The 17,692-nt window shown below is 45.6% G+C and overlaps 1 long non-coding RNA gene across 1 annotated transcript; it reads right to left on the bottom strand.

Annotated features, from left to right (window-relative positions):
• Positions 1-6,698: 6,698 nt before the first annotated feature.
• On the bottom strand, positions 6,699-10,950 carry LOC133340156 (uncharacterized). Its single transcript, XR_009754855.1, has 3 exons — positions 10,895-10,950; positions 7,510-7,702; positions 6,699-6,756 (listed from the first exon to the last, which is right to left on the bottom strand). It is a non-coding gene; the product is annotated as an uncharacterized LOC133340156 (long non-coding RNA).
• Between the last annotated feature and the right edge of the window lie 6,742 nt (positions 10,951-17,692).

Below are 17,692 nucleotides of genomic sequence, written 5' to 3'. Positions count from 1 at the left end.
GGTTTTAGAAGGTTAGGGTTTAGAATATTATGGGTTAAGAGATTTAGATAGTTAGGTGTTTAAAGGTTTAGAGGCTTTATGGGTTTCGATATGTAGAAGTTTAGTGGTTTAGAGGGTTAGAAGTTTAGAAGGTTATAGGTTTTAGAGTTTAGGGGGTTTTAGGGGTTTAGTTTAGGGGTTCAGAGGTTTAGGGTTTTATGGTATAGGTGCTTAGAGGGTGAGGGGTTTAGAGGGTTAGGAGTTCATTGGGTTAGGGTTTAGAAGGTTATGAGTTTAGAGAATTAGGTGTTTAAGAAGTTTAGAGAGTTTATGGGTTTTGATTGTTAGATGTTTGTTGGTTTGGAGGGTTTGGATTTTAGAAGGTTATAAGTTTAGGTGTTTAGATGTTTGGGGTTTAGGAGATTTGGGTTTTCGAAGTTTAGGGGTTTTGAGGGTTAGAGATTTATAGGGTCATGAGGTTTAGGGGTTAGGAGTGTAGAGGATTTAACACCCAGACTTTCACAACTAATATTATCCATAATAAAGGTTTTTTTGGGTTAGTCTCCAACACACCGGTGTGCAAAAGGAGAAACGAATTGGCACTTTTTGTTCACGTGACAAACTTTACTAATTGGTCTTTGGTTCGTTCGGTAAAGTCACATAATTAGAAATAAAATAAAACAAATCACGACGTTTCGATCGCAACACAAGCAGTCGTCATCAGGCAAAGGAGTCAGCCTCTAAACGCAGACAGTTTATAAGGGTTTGGGGATGGGCGTAGCCCAAGTGTATCAACAGCACCAGGAGCATGGGCGGTGCACGAGTGCCAATGCAGCAACAATGCCCATGCAGCAATAATGCTCATGCAGCAACAATATCCATGCAGTAACAATGCCAATGTAGCAACAATGCCAATGCAGCAACAATGCCAATGCAGTGGGTGAGAGAGCTGCTGTGGCAATATGTTATGTAGGTAAGAAAGAGGAGAGGAGCAAGGGGAGAGAGAGAGAGGGGGGGGGGTACGGGGATGAGGGGGTGCTGCATGAGCGCTAAGGGGAGAGAGGACGTGAAGCTGGGAAGGAAGTGGGTGGGGCTGCAAGTGGGAGGCTGGGAACGCTGGGGATGCGGGGGGAAATAACTCGGAAAAATAGACCAGTACCCGGCAGATATAATAGAACAATCATGAACAATTAAGGTTTTACCTGGTTAATAGCATCCTTCCAATAATTGCTCAATTTGTATCCATCTTCTCGGTTGAAGTTATATCTATGTTTATATATCTGGATGGCTTCATGAACAAACCTTTGATAGTAGCCCGAAGGTTTGCAGGAGTACCTTGGTCTCGGAAGAAACAATATCATGCGAGCCCACAGCATTATAACAATGTTCAGCCACGGCAGAGGTATTGGTTCTGACGTGTTTCAGATCTGCCTTGTGTTCATGAACACGGTCCGAGACATGTTGTTTCGTTTCCCCAATGTAACTGCTACCGCAGGTACAAATCAGTTTGTAGACTCCAGATGGGATTAGATCACGGATTTTGTGTACTGTATTGAATTGGACCTGGATCTTGTGTTTGTTTTAAGATTTTGGAAATCTTTTTGGTAACACCTGCTATGTATGGTAACGTGATGGTTTTGATTGGCTTCTCAGGGGGTTGTTTCTCCATGGTTGGAGAAACAGCTTTGCGAATAATGCGGTCCGAGTACCCATTAATCTTGAGGGCCTGGTGTACGTGTTCCAGTTCACTGGCTAGGTGGTGTTGGTCGGAAATGCAGTGGGCCCTATGGTGTAGTGTTTTGATGAGGGAATTATTCTGTGCCGGATGGTGGTGGGAATCAGGTTTCAGAAAGGAATATGTGTGGGTGGCTTTCCTATAGACAGTGTCCCAACGAGCTGTCAGGTCTCTTCTCAAACAAAACATACAGGAATGGTAGCTTACCATCCTTCTCCACTGCCATGGTGAATTTGATGGATGGGTGTATGGAATTGATGTGGTTGAGAAATTGGTTCAATGATGGCAGGCCATGTGGCCAAATGACGAAAGTGTCATCTACATATCTCTTCCACAAGGAAGGGCGTAGGGTGGATGTCTGGATGGCATTTGTTTCAAATTTCTCCAGGAAAACATTCGCTATCACTGGTGATGAGGAAGAACCCATGGGGGTACCTTCATTTTGTTTGTAGAAAGTACCATTCCAGGTGAAGTAAGTGTTGGTAAGGCAGTGCCTAACCACAGTAGGTACATCAAGATTCAGTCCATGTTGGACTAAATCTTCAATTATTGCTAAAGTGTCAGGTACAGGAACCTTGAACAACAGAGAAACTACATCAAAGCTGACGAGTAAATAATCTGGGGACAGTGAAATGCCCTTTATTAGAGAGACCAAGTGAGCTGTTACGTACTGCTAAGGTAGTCTTGCCAATGAATGAAAGCAAGGTATCAGACAGAAAACGGGCCAGTTTGTAGGTAGGTGAGTTGATAGTGGAAACGATTGGCCGAAGTGGAGTACCTTCTTAATCCATGATCTAATCCCATCTGGAGTCTACAAACTGACTTGTACCTGCGGTAGCAGCTACATTGAGGAAACGAAACGACATGTCTCGGACCGTATTCGCGAACACAAGATAGATATGAAACACGGCAGAACCAATACCTCTGCCGTGGCTGACCCTTGTTTTCACGTTGTGGGCTCGCATGATATTGTTTTTTTCCGAAACCAAGGTACTCTGCAAACCTTCGGGCTACTACCAAAGGTTTGTTCATGAAGCCATACAGATTTATAAATATAGACATAACTTCAACCGAGAAGATGGATACAAATTTAGCAATCATTGGAAGGATGTTATTAACCAGGTAAAACCTTCATTGTTTATGGTTGTTCCATCATATCTGCCGGGTACTGGTCTATTTTTCCATGTTAATTTCCCCCTGCATCCCCAGCGTTCCCAGCCTCCCACTTGAATCCCCGCCCACTTCCCCCCCCCCCCCCCCCCCCCCACAGGCTTCACGTCCTCTATCCCCTTAGCGCTCACGCCCCCCCCATCTTCCTACTCCCCCCCTCTCTCTCTCTCCCCCCTTGCTCCTCTCCCCCTTTCTTACCTATATAACCTCTTGCCACGGCAGCTCTCTCACCCACTGCATTGGCATTGTTGCTGCATTCGCATTGCTGCTACATTCACATTGCTGCTGCATTGGCATTGTTGCTGCATTGGCATTGTTGCTGCATTGGCATTGTTGCGACATTGGCATTGTTGCTGCATTGGCACTTGTGCACCACCCATGCTCCCGGTGCTGTTGATACACTTGGGCTAGGCCCATTCCAAACCCTTATAAACAGTTTGCCTTTAGAGGCTGACTCCTTTGCCTGATGACGACCGCTTGTGTTGCGATCGAAACGTCGTGATTTATTTTATTTGTAACTACGTGACTTTACCGAAAGAACCAAAGAGTGTGGATTCCTGCAGTCATGAAAGCTTCAAATAAAGATTCACTAATTGTCGGATGGTGGCGGGTTTAACGACACATTTATATTTACACAATCTAACCCAACAAACCTTTATTATGGTATGAGAGGGTTAGGGTTGTAAAGGGTTATGGTTTTAGTGGTTTTGGGGTTTAGAGGGTGAGTGGTTAAGAGGAGCGGTCCTCAACCTTTTTGGTACCAGGGACTGGTTTCGTGGAAGACAATTTTTTCACGGACTGGAGGGGGGGGGGTCACCATTGGGTCTTTCTCTATTTTCAAAGAAGCTCTGCAGCGATGTTTGTTTTTTACTCATTTTGGCTAGGGTTCGCTTGTGAGCTTACCAAAACTGCGCAGTGCGGGAAAGAGGCGCAGACGGAAGTGGGCGAGCCATGTGCGGACAAAAACAAGTGTCGGATTCTGACTTCTCATAAGGAGTGTGCAACCTCGATCCCTCGCATGCGCAGTTTACAGTAGGGTTCGCGCTCCTATGATAAGCTAATGCCGCCGCTGATCTGACAGGAGGCGGAGCTCAGACAGTAATGCGAGCGTTGAGCGGCTGTAAATACAGATGAAGCTTCGCTCGCTCGCCCACCGCTCACCTGCTGTGCTGCCCGGTTCTTAACATGCCACAGACTGATACCGGTCCGTGGCCCGGAGGTTGGGGACCTCTGGTTTAGAGGATTGGAGTTTAGATGGGATTTAGAAGGTTGGGGATTTAGCATTTTAGAAGGTTAGAGTTTGAGGTTAGGGGTTTGGATGGTTAGGTGTTTAGAGGGTTGCTTTTTAAAGGTTTAGAAGGTTAGGGGTTGAAATAGTTAGGGGTTTAGAGGGTTCGGGGTTTAGAGGGTTAGGGGTTTAGAGGGTTAGAGTTTTAAGGGTAAAGGGGTTTAGAGGGTTAGGTGTTTTAAGGGTTCGTGTTTTAGATGGTGAGGGTTTTAGATGGTAAGGGGGTTTAGAAAGTTAGGTATTTAGAGGTGTCGAGGGTTTATGGATTTCGATTGTTAGAGGTTTAGGAGTTTAGTCGTTTATAAGGTTATTGGTTTATGAGTTTAGATATTTCGGGGTGTTTAGGGAATTAGGGATTTAGAAGGTTATGGATTTGAGGATTTTCAAGGGTTAAGGGGTTAGAGGGCCAGGGATGAGAGGGTTTAACACCTACACTTAATATTATCCGTAATAAAAGGTTTTTTTTTGTTAGTCTCCAACACAGCGGTGTTCTAAAGTAGAAACAAATTGTCATTTTTTGGTCACGTGATAAAATGTACTAATTGGCTGTCGGGTGGTTGTGGGTGTAATGACGCATTGACATTTACATGAACTTACCCCCAAAACCCTTTATTAAGGGGATTAGAGAGTTGAGAGTTTAAAGAGTTAGATGTTGAGAGGGTTAGTATTTTAGGGTAATACGGGTTTAGAGAAGGTTAGGTGTTTCAGAGGGTTGGGGTTTTGATGGTTTGGGATTTAGGTTAGGGATTGAGAGTTTTAGAAAGTTACGGTTTTGAGGATGAGAGGGTTAAGGGTAGAGTTTTATGGTTTAGAAGGTTATGGGTTTAGAGGGTAATAGGTTTAGAGGGTTAGGTGTTTCGAGGTTTAGCCGTGGTAAGATAAAAAAAATTGTTTAGTTTCATTTGTATATTTGTAAATAATTTGTTTACCTCTCCTGTCGTGTTTTGTATTTTATTTTTGTTGTTACATTTTGACCCGCCTGACTGCTCATCTGTGAAAAATATCTTTATTGCTCGTTAGATTCCTTCAGTACAAAATAAATACTTTTTTATTTTTATTCTTATTGGCCTCTGTACGAATCTATGGATTTCGGTGTGAGTTTTTGGGTCTCTTTGAATGTATGGATCTCTGTATCTCTGTGTGAGGCTATGGGTCTCTGTATGAGTCTATGTGTGTGTGTGTTGGAGTCTATGGATGTCTGTTGGAATCTATGGGTCTCTGAGTATGGATGTTTGTGTGAGTAATTCTGAAACCTATGGAAGCTCCAGTGAGTCACACTGAACTATATGGGAGCGTCAGTAAGTAACACCGAACCCTATTGGAGTGTCAGTGAGGAACACTGGACTCTACGGGAGCGTCAGTGAGTAACACTGAACCCTAGGTGATTTCTAACAGCACTTACCCACAGTTTCTTCAGGCTATACGGTAAATCCCATACACGGAATGTATGTCTTTGTGCGTGAGTTTGTGAGAGTGAGCTTGTGTAAATTTGAATGAGTCATTGAGTGTGAGAAAGTTTGCGAGAGTTTGTGAGAGTGTGTGTGTGTGAGTTTGTGAGAGTAAGTTTGTGCGAGTGAGTGTGTAGTGTAGTCTCAAATGAGTACCTAGAATGGTGTGAAAACATGGCCACTAGTGAGACCAAGGCGGCCGTGCGTGGTGCTGGCCACCCACCCTCGTGTTTTGTGCTGGTATTCATACTGTAGGTGCTCATGAACAGCACTTGCCCCCAACAATCTGTTAAGGCTATACGGGGGGTCTTTGTTTTTGTATGTGTGTTTACGTGTTCGTGTTGTTTTTTTTTGCGTGCGTTTGGGAGTGAGTCTGTGAGTTAATTATTGAGTAGATAAATGGGTGAATGAGTGATGATGGGTTGATGAGAGAGTGTGAGTGAGTGGTTGAGCGAGTGGCTGCGTGAGTATGAGTAGGTGAGGGAGTGGGTGAGTGGGTACATCTGTGCATGAGTGGGTGAGTAGGTGAGAAATTGAATGAGTGGGTTGGTCAGTGAATTTCTGAGTGAGTCGGTGCGTGAGTGAATAGATCAGTGAGTGGATGACTGAGTTGGTAAGTTAGTTTTTTGTGATTGGATGGATGAATGCATGTGTAAAGACAGTACAGGGGACTAGCGGTCACAGGGTGTAATGACAGGTTAATGAATAGACAGGGTGAACGATCTGCGGTCTACGAGAAGGATCGAGAATAAGGCTGTGGCCAAGTGACAGAAGGGAGCAGGTGTGGATCAAGGACCAAGAGCCATCGAGAAGGTTCTAGAGAGGGGGCGTGCTCACGGGTTAAGGGATGGCCACGCATAGGATAAAACGTGTCGAAAACGAGAGGCTCGGGGCTGCTGAAGCCGGTGTCTTCGCCTGTCAAGTGTTCGTGCCTTCAATGAAGATCACCGACAAGAAACGTGTCTCCTGGGGTCATTACAACTGGTGTCAGAAGTGGGGTACCATCATGTCACGGTATAACCGAGGGAAGAACCCACCTGAGATGACCTTTGACGAAGGAGAGGACGAGGAGACCCGCCTTCAGTCAGCCCCGGGAGGCGGGGTCCCGGTCAACAACCCCGTAGGTGAAGTGGAAGCTGCGGTGGCAACGAGGGGGGGGGGGGGCGACCGACAGCAGCTACAAATCATGGAGGGGTGGAGCGAGGTGATGGGATGGCTGACCAACTACTGGCAGCAGTCGCACAGCTCACCTTGCGGTTGGGCAAGGCTGCGGTGAGAGGGGGAGCCACGGACAGCGTGGAGGGGATCGTCGCGGTGGGAGCTGTGCGATCAACAGCCGCAGTCGTTCGCGTGGTGGAAACCAAGCAGGAGAGCTTTACTGAGTCTCAAGACATTATCAGGAGGCTCCTGCTACATTGGAATGTTTGGCCAATTGCATTGAGTGGTGCATGTGGGAGGAAACGGTACCAAGTAAAACGTCACGAATACGAAGAGGATGCACCTCAATGATAAGGATAGATGGAATCAAGAATCCATCCATGTACGCCTTCGACTAGTTACCTTGTGGCCTAAGCCCACAACACCCGGTATTCCCAGGGAGTCTCCCATCTAAGCACTAAACCCAGGTCTGCTTACTCTCTCAAAGCCAATGAGATTGTGTGGTGTATTCAAAGCCATTGGGTTGAAGGCAATCGACAGGCAGGCAGAGCGAGTGGTGGGCGCATGGGTGGCAGTACAAGCGGCCGATGTAGACCACTCTGATAGAGGTGGTCGAGCCAGATGATTGCGTAAGGAGTAGTGGAGTGGTGCATCGTGGCCGTGATCGGACATCAAGTGGTCAAGCAGGTATTGTGTGCAATGCAGTAGAAACCAGTTCTGAACCGTCACACCGGTGGTGAGAGGCTGCTGACTTGGAGACGTTTGCCCCAGCTCCAATTCCGAGTTGGCCAACTGTAATAAGCTCGAGATCCTCCTGCGAGCTCAGGGAGGCCGGCTCGGGGCGCTGGCGCTGCGAGTCGGCCACGGCGAGGGTCTGGAAGGGGACGTCTGCTGTGGGCGGCCGCCAGACGGGATTCCGGGTCTCTGCACGGTAACAACGATGGCGGGGAGGACAATGATGAGGGCGACGGGTACGAGCAGTAGCGGCAACAACTGTGACAGAAACTGACGCGGCATCACGTAGCGGATAGCGCACCTCGCTACTGACCCGGCGAGCCAAGTTGGAGTCAAACTCGCGGTTAAGAATGGCGACAGCAAACATCAGAACCGATTACCATCTCCCTGTGCGCTCCTCGTGACCACCTGGCTTATAATAGTTGCGCATTTACAAATTTACCAACTTAGATTCAGATGAATACGAGAACCTGGTGTGGCGTGTAGTGAACGTCAGCACGGGGGAGACGAAGGCGGCCGGCCATGGCGCTGGTCACACCACCTCCCTTGTGTACAGTGCCCTCCTTGATAGGTGCGCACTTGACCTAATATTCTGTGTAGGCTACAAGACCTTTGTCTTTCCGTGTGTACATGTGTGCGAGTGTGCACGTGTGTGCAAGTGTGTAAATGTACAAGTGTGCACGTGTGTGTGGCCTCAAGGTGCACATAGCCTGGCACAAGCGTCGTGGTGACGTCACCGTCACTTAGTGGCGAATGGCGGTTGTTGTGTTTTATACAATGGAGCATTTGTAGAGTGGAAAGTGGAGAGTTTTTCTATATCTGGGCAGTGTGCTCATGACCAGCTCCGGTTTGACAGCTGAGGCGGCATTATCTATTCATCGGCTGTCTAATGCTGTGTGGAAGCTACTGTCACTCCACACGAAGCTTTGGATCGTCTCAATCAGTCATGCCCTTCCTTATCTATACTTGTGAAATGTTGACCCCTCATGGAACATCTGCGCTGGTGAGATTTAGGCTGGCCTGCTTACGATCCATCCTTGGTTTAACCAGGATGGATTGTGTGAGGAGCTCACAAATCCGTGAAAGACCGCGACAGTCCCATCAATGAGCTCCTCCAGCAGGCAACGCTGCATTCACTAGGTCATGTAGCCCTCATGCCAAACCACCTCATGCCCAAGCTGTTTCTGTTTGTCCAGTTAGAGAGGTTAAAAGGTGCAAGAAGCGGGCTGGAGTAGAGATGGACTGATGCAGTACGGGAGGATGTGGAGCTGAGTGGACTTGCTGAAGATCGGTACCAGCGGTGTCAAGATCGGTACCAGCGGTGTCAAGATCGACCTCTATGGAGGAGGCTTGTCAAAGACGCTACTGGGCAGTTGGAGGCAGTCGCACTCCAAAAAAAACTCCGGGCAGAGGAGCGGCGCTCACAACAATGAACGGAGTGCTGGGTGGCTAAAATGCAGCAAGTTGGCGCAGTAAAGGACACAGCTGGTGCATCCACCAGGCATCTCAGTCAACCCATGGCATCTGGGTGTGTCCCGTGACCTCGTGTCAGTGAACCTTCGACACTTCACGTGGCCTCAAGTGCACCTAGCCTGGCACCTTGGTGACGCCACCGCCACTTAGTGGGGAATGGCGGCTGTTGTTGTTGAGCGTACACGTGTGTACGAGTATATACGTGAGTGTACACGTGTGATGCGGCTAAGCGGTAGTGCTGTACTAACAGTAGTAATAATAGCACTGCGGTGTTAGTAACAGCAGTAGTTATACTAGTTATAATACTACGGTATGGCAGTAACAGCAGTAGTTATACTAGTTATAATAACACTAGTGTGGTAGTAACAGCAGTAGTTATACTAGTTATAATAACACTACGTTGTGGTAGTAACAGTAGTAGTTGTACTAGTTATAATACTACTCGTGTGGTAGTAACAGTAGTTATACTAGTTATAATAACACTATGGTGTGGTAGTAACAGTAGTTGTACTAGTTATAACACTACAGTGTGGTAGTAACAGTAGTAGTTGTACTAGTTATACTAGTGTGGTAGTAACAGTAGTTGTACTAGTTATAACACTAGTGTGGTAGTAACAGTAGTAGTTGTACTAGTTATACTAGTGTGGTAGTAACAGTAGTTGTACTAGTTATAACACTACAGTGTGGTAGTAACAGTAGTAGTTGTACTAGTTATACTAGTGTGGTAGTAACAGTATTAGTTATACTAGTTATAACACTACGATGTGGTAGTAACAGTAGTAGTTGTACTAGTTATAACACTACTAGTTTGGTAGTAACAGTATTAGTTATACTAGTTATAACACTACGATGTGGTAGTAACAGTAGTAGTTATACTAGTTATACTAGTGTGGTAGTAACAGTAGTAGTTGTACTAGTTATAACACTAAAATGTGGTAGTAACAGTAGTAGTTGTACCAGTTATAATATGTGTTAGTGTTTCTCCCATCTGCTGGGACTTTGTGGGTCCCAACGGGCCCGCGATGAGGTGGGGCGCTGCTCAGGGGTTGACGGCTCTGCCCACACACTCCCACCGATTGCGTTCAAGGCGAAAGTTGACTGCGACCGCGGGGCCACGGAGGGCAGAGTTCGTCTCCTGCTCAGCAGCCGTCCGCGTCTCTGGGGAGGAGGTTTGGAGCGCCGCGTTCCCACAGCAGCCATCGCAGCAGCAGCAGCAGCAGTCGTGAACTTCGATTTAAAGCTTCTTTCGTGACTGCAGGGATTCATCTTCTTGGTTCTTTCGGTAAAGTCACGTAGAAGGGATGTAATAAAATAATAAAAACAAAACATAATAAAATAATATTTTATTATGTTTTATTTTTATTATTAATAAAAACAAAACATAATAAAATAATATTAATAAAAACAAAACATCATAAAATAATATTATTATTAATAAAAACAAAACATCATAAAATAATAATATTATTAATAAAAACAAAACATAATAATATAATATTTCATTATGTTTTATTTTTATTATTTTATTACATCCCTTCTACGTGACTTTACCGAAAGAACCAAGGAGACGAGTCGTGAACGTGTTTCCCCTCAGCAGCAGCAGCAGGAGGAGGAGGGGGACGAAGCCAACCGCAGCTGCTCGCCAAGTTGCTGTCCCTGCCTGCGGCGAGCAGAGACTCGGCCACTGCGGCTGGAGCGGGCTGCTGGGTAGGCGGCCACCACCGCAGCGGAAGAACGGGTCACTGGGGGTGCGACAAAGAGCTTCACGGCTCATCGGATTCCTCCAGGTGGGATACAGGTCGTGAACCCTTACACAGACTCGCACGCAGAGAGAGAGAGAGGCAGACAGAGAGGGGTCGTGAGGCGGTGGACTGATCGCGCTGACGGAGGCGAGGGAGTCGCTCTCACCGCCGTCTCCTCCTCCCTCTCCCCTCCGTGCGCCGCCATTGCGGCTGCGAATTTCCCGCCCTTTTTGTCCCCCCCCCCACGAACGCCCGCGTCGCGTGACGTCACTCGGTCGCTGATGACGTCATGTACCCCGTGACGTCATTTGTAATTTGAAACAAGACGAGCGCGGCACGTGACGTCATACAACGCCGCACAGCGAATACAAACGTCGAGGCTGTCTCAGCCATCCCGTGGCTGTCAGTCCGTCACGGTTCACTCCGCGCGTCTTCGCGTCTGTGACTTTCACATTTCACACTTCACTTCAGATTTAGCATTCTCTGCAAGAGCGTCATCAACCAGGTAGGGTGTTGACTGTTGTGTTCGCCGACTCTCTGTGTTGTATTGCATTGTATTTCCAAGTATACCAGTTTTGTTTTCTCTTTCATTTACACCCGACGATGATTGCTCGTGTTGCAATCGAAACGGCGTATGCTAGTATTTTATTCATTATTTCCTCTTTATACGTGACTTTACCGAAAGAACCAAAGATTAAAAAAACGCGGTATTAACCGAGAGGATGGGTACAAACTGAGCAATCGTTGGAAGGACGTTATTAACCAGGAAAAGTCTTAACTGACTGTGATGTTTCCATCCAACCTGCCTATGTCAGCTGTTATTTCGACTCTCTGTGTCTCTCTATGCCTCTCTCTTAGATCTCTCATGCTCACGTGCTAATCCCTCACATCAATATCATGCTAATCCCTCACATCAACATCATGCTAATCTATCACATCAACATCATGCTAATCCCTCACATCAACATCATGCTAATCTCTCACATCAACATCATGCTAATCTCTCACATCAACATCATGCTAATCCCTCACATCAACATCATGCTAATCCCTCACATCAACATCATGCTAATCCCTCACATCAACATCATGCTAATCTCTCACATCAACATCATGTTAATCCCTCACATCAACATCATGCTAATCCCTCACATCAACATCATGCTAATCTCTCACATCAACATCATGCTAATCCCTCACATCAACATCATGCTAATCTATCACATCAACATCATGCTAATCTCTCACATCAACATCATGCTAATCTCTCACATCAACATCATGCTAATCCCTCATATCAACATCATGCTAATCTCTCACATCAACATCATGCTAATCTCTCACATCAACATCATGCTAATCTATCACATCAACATCATGCTAATCTCTCACATCAACATCATGCTAATCTCTCACATCAACATCATGCTAATCTCTCACATCAACATCATGCTAATCCCTCATATCAACATCATGCTAATCTCTCACATCAACATCATGCTAATCTCTCACATCAACATCATGCTAATCTCTCACATCAACATCATGCTAATCTCTCACATCAACATCATGCTAATCTATCACATCAACATCATGCTAATCCCTCGTTCAGGAGGCCGCTCACCTAACTTACATTTACTTGCTAATTTCTCACATTAACATCACTATCTTCGGCCACTTCTTTATGACCCTTGAGCTACACCCATTTCGAACCTTTTAAAACAGCCTGCCTCAGCAGCAGACCACGCTTTCCCACCTGATGATGGACGCTTGTGTTGCGCCCGAAACGTCGTGATTTGTGTCATTTTGTACCTACGTAACTTTACCGAATGAACCAAAGAGTACTGATTCCTGCAGTCACGACAGCTTCAAATAAAGATAGATTTTTTAATATTCAACCTGCAATGTTCTGCAAACTACTGCCAGTATTAAAATGGTGATTTGGTCTAAGAGGTGGAAGTTTCTACCGTCTGACCTTGTTTTTTCAGTAGATTTAAACACACTCGTTTTGATATGGGTGCATCAAAACAACCAAGGTGATTTGTTCTATTCAATCCACGGAAATGATTACAATTGCTATTCTCTTTGGTTCTTTCGGTTAAGTCACGTAGATAGAAAAATAATAAAATAAAGTAAAAATTATATATCACGAAGTTTCGTTATGATATATTATTACAATTATCCAGCTGGATTATTTTTTCATGCCTGAGGACGACCGCTTGTGTTGCGATCGAAACGTCGTGATATGTTATTTTATTATTTTTTATATCTACGTGACTTTGCCGAAAGAACCAAAGAGTATGGATTCCTGCAGTCACGAACACTTCAAATCAAGAGTACAATTGCTGTCATCAACTTGTAATAATCATCTTAACGGTATAGCTTGTAAGGCTGTGTGCATTTGCATTGCTGTGTATGTTCACTTGTCTTTGGCTCGTGTGTGTGGACATCTGTGTGATATAAGCATTGTACAGTTAAGAAACTATTAGATCACTTTTAAAAATCAGGTTTTTCATTCGCGTGCACACTCGTGTGTGTATGTTCACTCATGTGTGTGTATATCTACTTCTGCGTTTATGTATGAGACCTCAAAGATGCAGTCATCATCACCCTGTAGAAGAACAAAGGGGAGAAATAAAACTGTTCCAATTATCGTGGCATAACACTTCTGTTCGTCGCCGGCAAAATCCTCGCAAGAGTACTGCTGAATAGACTGGTACCCGCAATAGCTAAAGATCACCTTGTGAAACAGGGCTGTGTTCTTGCTCCCACGCAGTTCACCATTTTGTTCGGCATGATGCTCCAGCAGGCCACAGAGGACCTCGACGACGCTGATGGCGTATACATCCGTTTTCGTCTCGACGGGAGCGTGTTCAACCTCAGGCGTTTGCAGGCCCACACAAAGACCATGGAGCAATTGATCAGGGAGCTGCTGTTTGCTGACGATGCCACCCTCCTTGCTCACACAGAGGCAGCTATGCAGCGAATTACGTCCTGTTTCGCAAAAACAGCTCAGATCTTCGGTCTTGAAGTCAGCCTGAGGAAGACTGAAGTTTTTCATCAGCTCGCACCCCATGAGGAGCACCATCCACCAGGCATCTTCATTGAACAAACAGAACTGAAAGCTGTCCACCAGTTCAACTACTTGGGATGCGTGATTTCGTCTGACACCAAGATCGACAAAGAAGTCAACAACAGGCTGGCCAAGGCAAACAGTGCTTTCGGCAGACTATACAATCGTGTCTGGAACAACAGCAACCTTAAAAGAGACGTGAAGGTCAACGTCTACAAAGCTGTTGTACTGACCACTCTCCTGTATGGCGTCACGTACCGTCGTCACCTGAGTCTCCTCGAGCGTTTCCATCAGCGCTGCCTCCGTACAATATTCAATATTCACTGGAGTGACTTTATCGCCAACACTGAAGTCCTCGAGTCAGCGGAGGTCATCAGCATCGAGGCCATGGTCCTCAAGATACAGCTTCGTTGGGCAGGGCACATCGCCAGGATGGAGAACCACCGCTTACCTAAGATTGTGCGTTATGGGGAACTGTCCTCTGGCCATCACGACATAGGGGCACCACGAAAGCGATACAAAGACTCCCTGAAGAAGTCCCTCACTGCTTGCTGCATCGATCACCGTCAGTGGGCAACACAAGCAGCTGATCGCAACTCCTGGCAGCACACAGTCCACCAGGCCACCTCCTTCTTCGAAGATACCCGCAGGGCCCGTATGGAGGACCAAAGGAGAAGGAGGAAGAACTGTGATCCCTCAGCACCCATCCCAGATCAGACCTATACTTGCAGCCGTTGTGGCAGGACCTGCTTGTCCCGCATAGGCCTCGACAGACACCAGCGTGCCTGCAGAAGACGTGGATGTCCTTCCTAGATCTTCGTTCGCGAAGCCAAGCCATGATGATGATGATCTCCATCAGCATTGCAACATTGTATACTTATTTTTACAGATAAAGCCGATAAATGTATCACAGTTTACAGGCCATTGTAAATGTGCAAACTAACAACATGCACATAATTATTCAAGGAGATGCCCATCCCTATTCAAACGGAAGCGAACGATGATTCAGCATATAAATACTGAGGCTTAAGCACAATGGCCACATGAGCTTAATTATGTTGCTAGATATGAGGAGCTTTAGTACCGTGAATAGCAATTGAATGCAAATAAGTTCATGAAGAAAATGATTCTAGCGAGATTTCGTAAATGGGAAGAATAATCCGAACCAGTGTGCCCTAGCAATGGCAAGCAAATTGAAGTATGAACTTGAAAAAGACTTCATGCAAATAAACTAAACCCATGGCTTCAATACACTCATTAAATATGAGGACAAAATTCCTAATATTGTTAATAATTCCAAGCGTCTGGAGTGGAACCAGAGAAGGAATTTGAATCGCACGCTTTTCTGTAATTAGCGTAACGTACGTCAGTGTTGTGGGGCATTTATATCGTCAGCTTAACCTGTGAAAATAATCACAAGACCCCGCTATCTAAGTATTCTACTGTTTGTATGTACATGGATCTGTACTTCTGTGTATGTCCACTCGTGTGTTTATTTACACTCGTTAATGTGGATATGAACATGCGTGAATGTGTGTGTACAGGTATGTACAATCATTTGTTCGCACATTTGTTCGTGTAGTAGAACGCAATCCCTTTGTACGTCAACTACTGTGTATGTACACTCGTGTGTGTATGCGCACTTGTATGCATGTGCACCCGTGTGTGTATGTATGAAGCAGTGTGTATGCACATCTATATATATAAAATCGTTCATGTCTGTGTGTCTGTGTGTGTGTGTGTGGACTGCACTTTCATTGGACGGCGGTTGCCCCTGGCAACGGCTAGCCACGCCTTCGCAGCTTTCATTGGACCTGGCAACGGCTAGCCACGCCTTCGCCAAGGGCTGCAGTTTCATTGGACGGCGGTTGCCCCTGCCAACGGCTAGCCACGCCTTCGCCACTTTCATAAGCTCCGTATTTAATTAAATATTAGCCATTACACAGTATTGTTGGAGCGCTAGGGGGGGGGGAAGGAACGCCACCCGTACCCTGCCTCTTCCAAGCCCACAATTTTAGGCGAGACCGCAGGCTTTGCACGCTACTAGGCCTCGACACCCACCACGCCACTCTGAGGTAAATTCATCAAAGTTTTTCCTACTCTTCACTACACCCCCACCACAATGTGTGCTATTAATATTACTTTTAAACCCAACGCGCCAACAATCGATCACTTTAATGTTCACTGTACAAATACTCATTAAGCTGGGTGAGCGTACTGCCAGTCTATCATGTACACTGTAGCCTGCTTATTAAGCTCGGTGAGCGTACTGCCACTCTATCATGTACACTCTAGCCTGCTTATGAAGCTGAGTGCGTGTACTGGCAGTCTATAATGTGGACTCTTGCCTGCTTATTATAATCGATTCTTTATATGTTCTTTGTACAAACAGTCATTAAGCTGCTTGAGCGACCCCAGTTCGATTCCAACTCACGCCCACCACCGCTGACGATTATTTGAAACGGACCTGGCCCTCCCCTAGGTCCACTCAGCCTCAAAAGCGTAACTGCTGTCGTGTGTGAACATCGTCACTGGGGAGACAAAGGCGGCGGGGCATCGTGGATCCAAGTCCCCGGCAAAGCCGGGTCATGTGTGTGTGTGTTTGTGTTTATGTGTATGTCTGTGTGTCTCTATGTATGTGTGTATGTATGTGTATGTATGTGTTTGTGTGTATGTGTGTGTGTATGTATGTGGGTTTTTTTTATGTCTTTATGTGTATGTCTGCGTGTCTCTATGTATGTGTGTATGTACGTGTGTGCATGTGTTTGTGTGTATGTATGTGTGTGTCTATGTATGTGTGTGTATGTGTTTCTGTGTATGTATGTGTGTGTATGTATGTGTGTTATGTGTCTGTCTGTGTCTGCATGTATGTGTGTGTGTATTGTGTATGTGTTTATGTGCATGTATGTGTGTGTTTGCGTGTATGTGTATGTCTGTGTGTATGTGTTTGTGTGTATGTGTGTGTATGTATGTGTGTGTATGTGTGTATGTCTGTGTGTGTATGTATGTCGGTTTTGCCGCCGTGGTGGATCCAAGTCAAGCGACGACTTTGTCGTATTAAGTCGCTATACACAGCGTTGCCCGGGAGGAAAATACATTTTTACTCTTAACAAATCTTTTCTACATTACATAGCAATGACAAAACAACTGTCTAATTACTTTTTAACCCGACGCGCAAAAAATATATTCTTTCTAAGGTCACTGTGCAAATACTCATTCAGCTGGCTGAGCGGACTGCCAGTATATTACGTACACTGTAGCCTGCTTATTACATTCGGTCAGTGCACTGCTTATGAAGCACAGTGGGTGTACTGCCAGTCTATAATGTGGACTGTAGCCTGGTTCTTAAATAAAGTTAGTCAATTGGTAACACGTAGGCTTTCGCTAACATTATTCATAAACACCGTTATTGCCTTTAGATCGCCTTATTTATTAATGTGTTGTAACACTCCACCACCCCACACGGACAATCAGTACAAAAGTGTCCCGTTGATAAAACAATCATAGTTCACTGCTTTACGCCACCGCTGTGTTCAAGCGTTCAAACACTACAATTAACATTTCTGATTAAAAAACAACTGTATCCTTATGTTTAAACCCCACGCGCCATTATGTTTCAACCACACGCGCCAAAAATCGATTCTTTCCATCTTCACTGTACTAATTGTCATTCAGCTGGGTGAGCGTACTGCCACTCTATAATGTACACTGTAGCCTGCTTAATAAGTAAAGTCACTCATTATGTAACACGTACGCTTTGCCAACCATTATTCAAAAACAACATTATTGCCTTTACATCGCCTTCTTTATTAATGTGTTGTAACCCTCCACCACCCCACACGGCCAATCACTACAAAAGTGTCCCCTTCATAAAACACTAATAGTTCACTG

This window comes from Lethenteron reissneri, unplaced genomic scaffold, assembly GCF_015708825.2.
Source record: "Lethenteron reissneri isolate LAM-NWPU_2019-01 unplaced genomic scaffold, ASM1570882v1 scaffold_84, whole genome shotgun sequence".
Classification (NCBI taxonomy): Eukaryota; Metazoa; Chordata; class Hyperoartia; order Petromyzontiformes; family Petromyzontidae; genus Lethenteron; species Lethenteron reissneri.
Note: the sequence above shows the minus strand (reverse complement) of the source record. Positions and strands in the feature narration are given on the sequence as shown.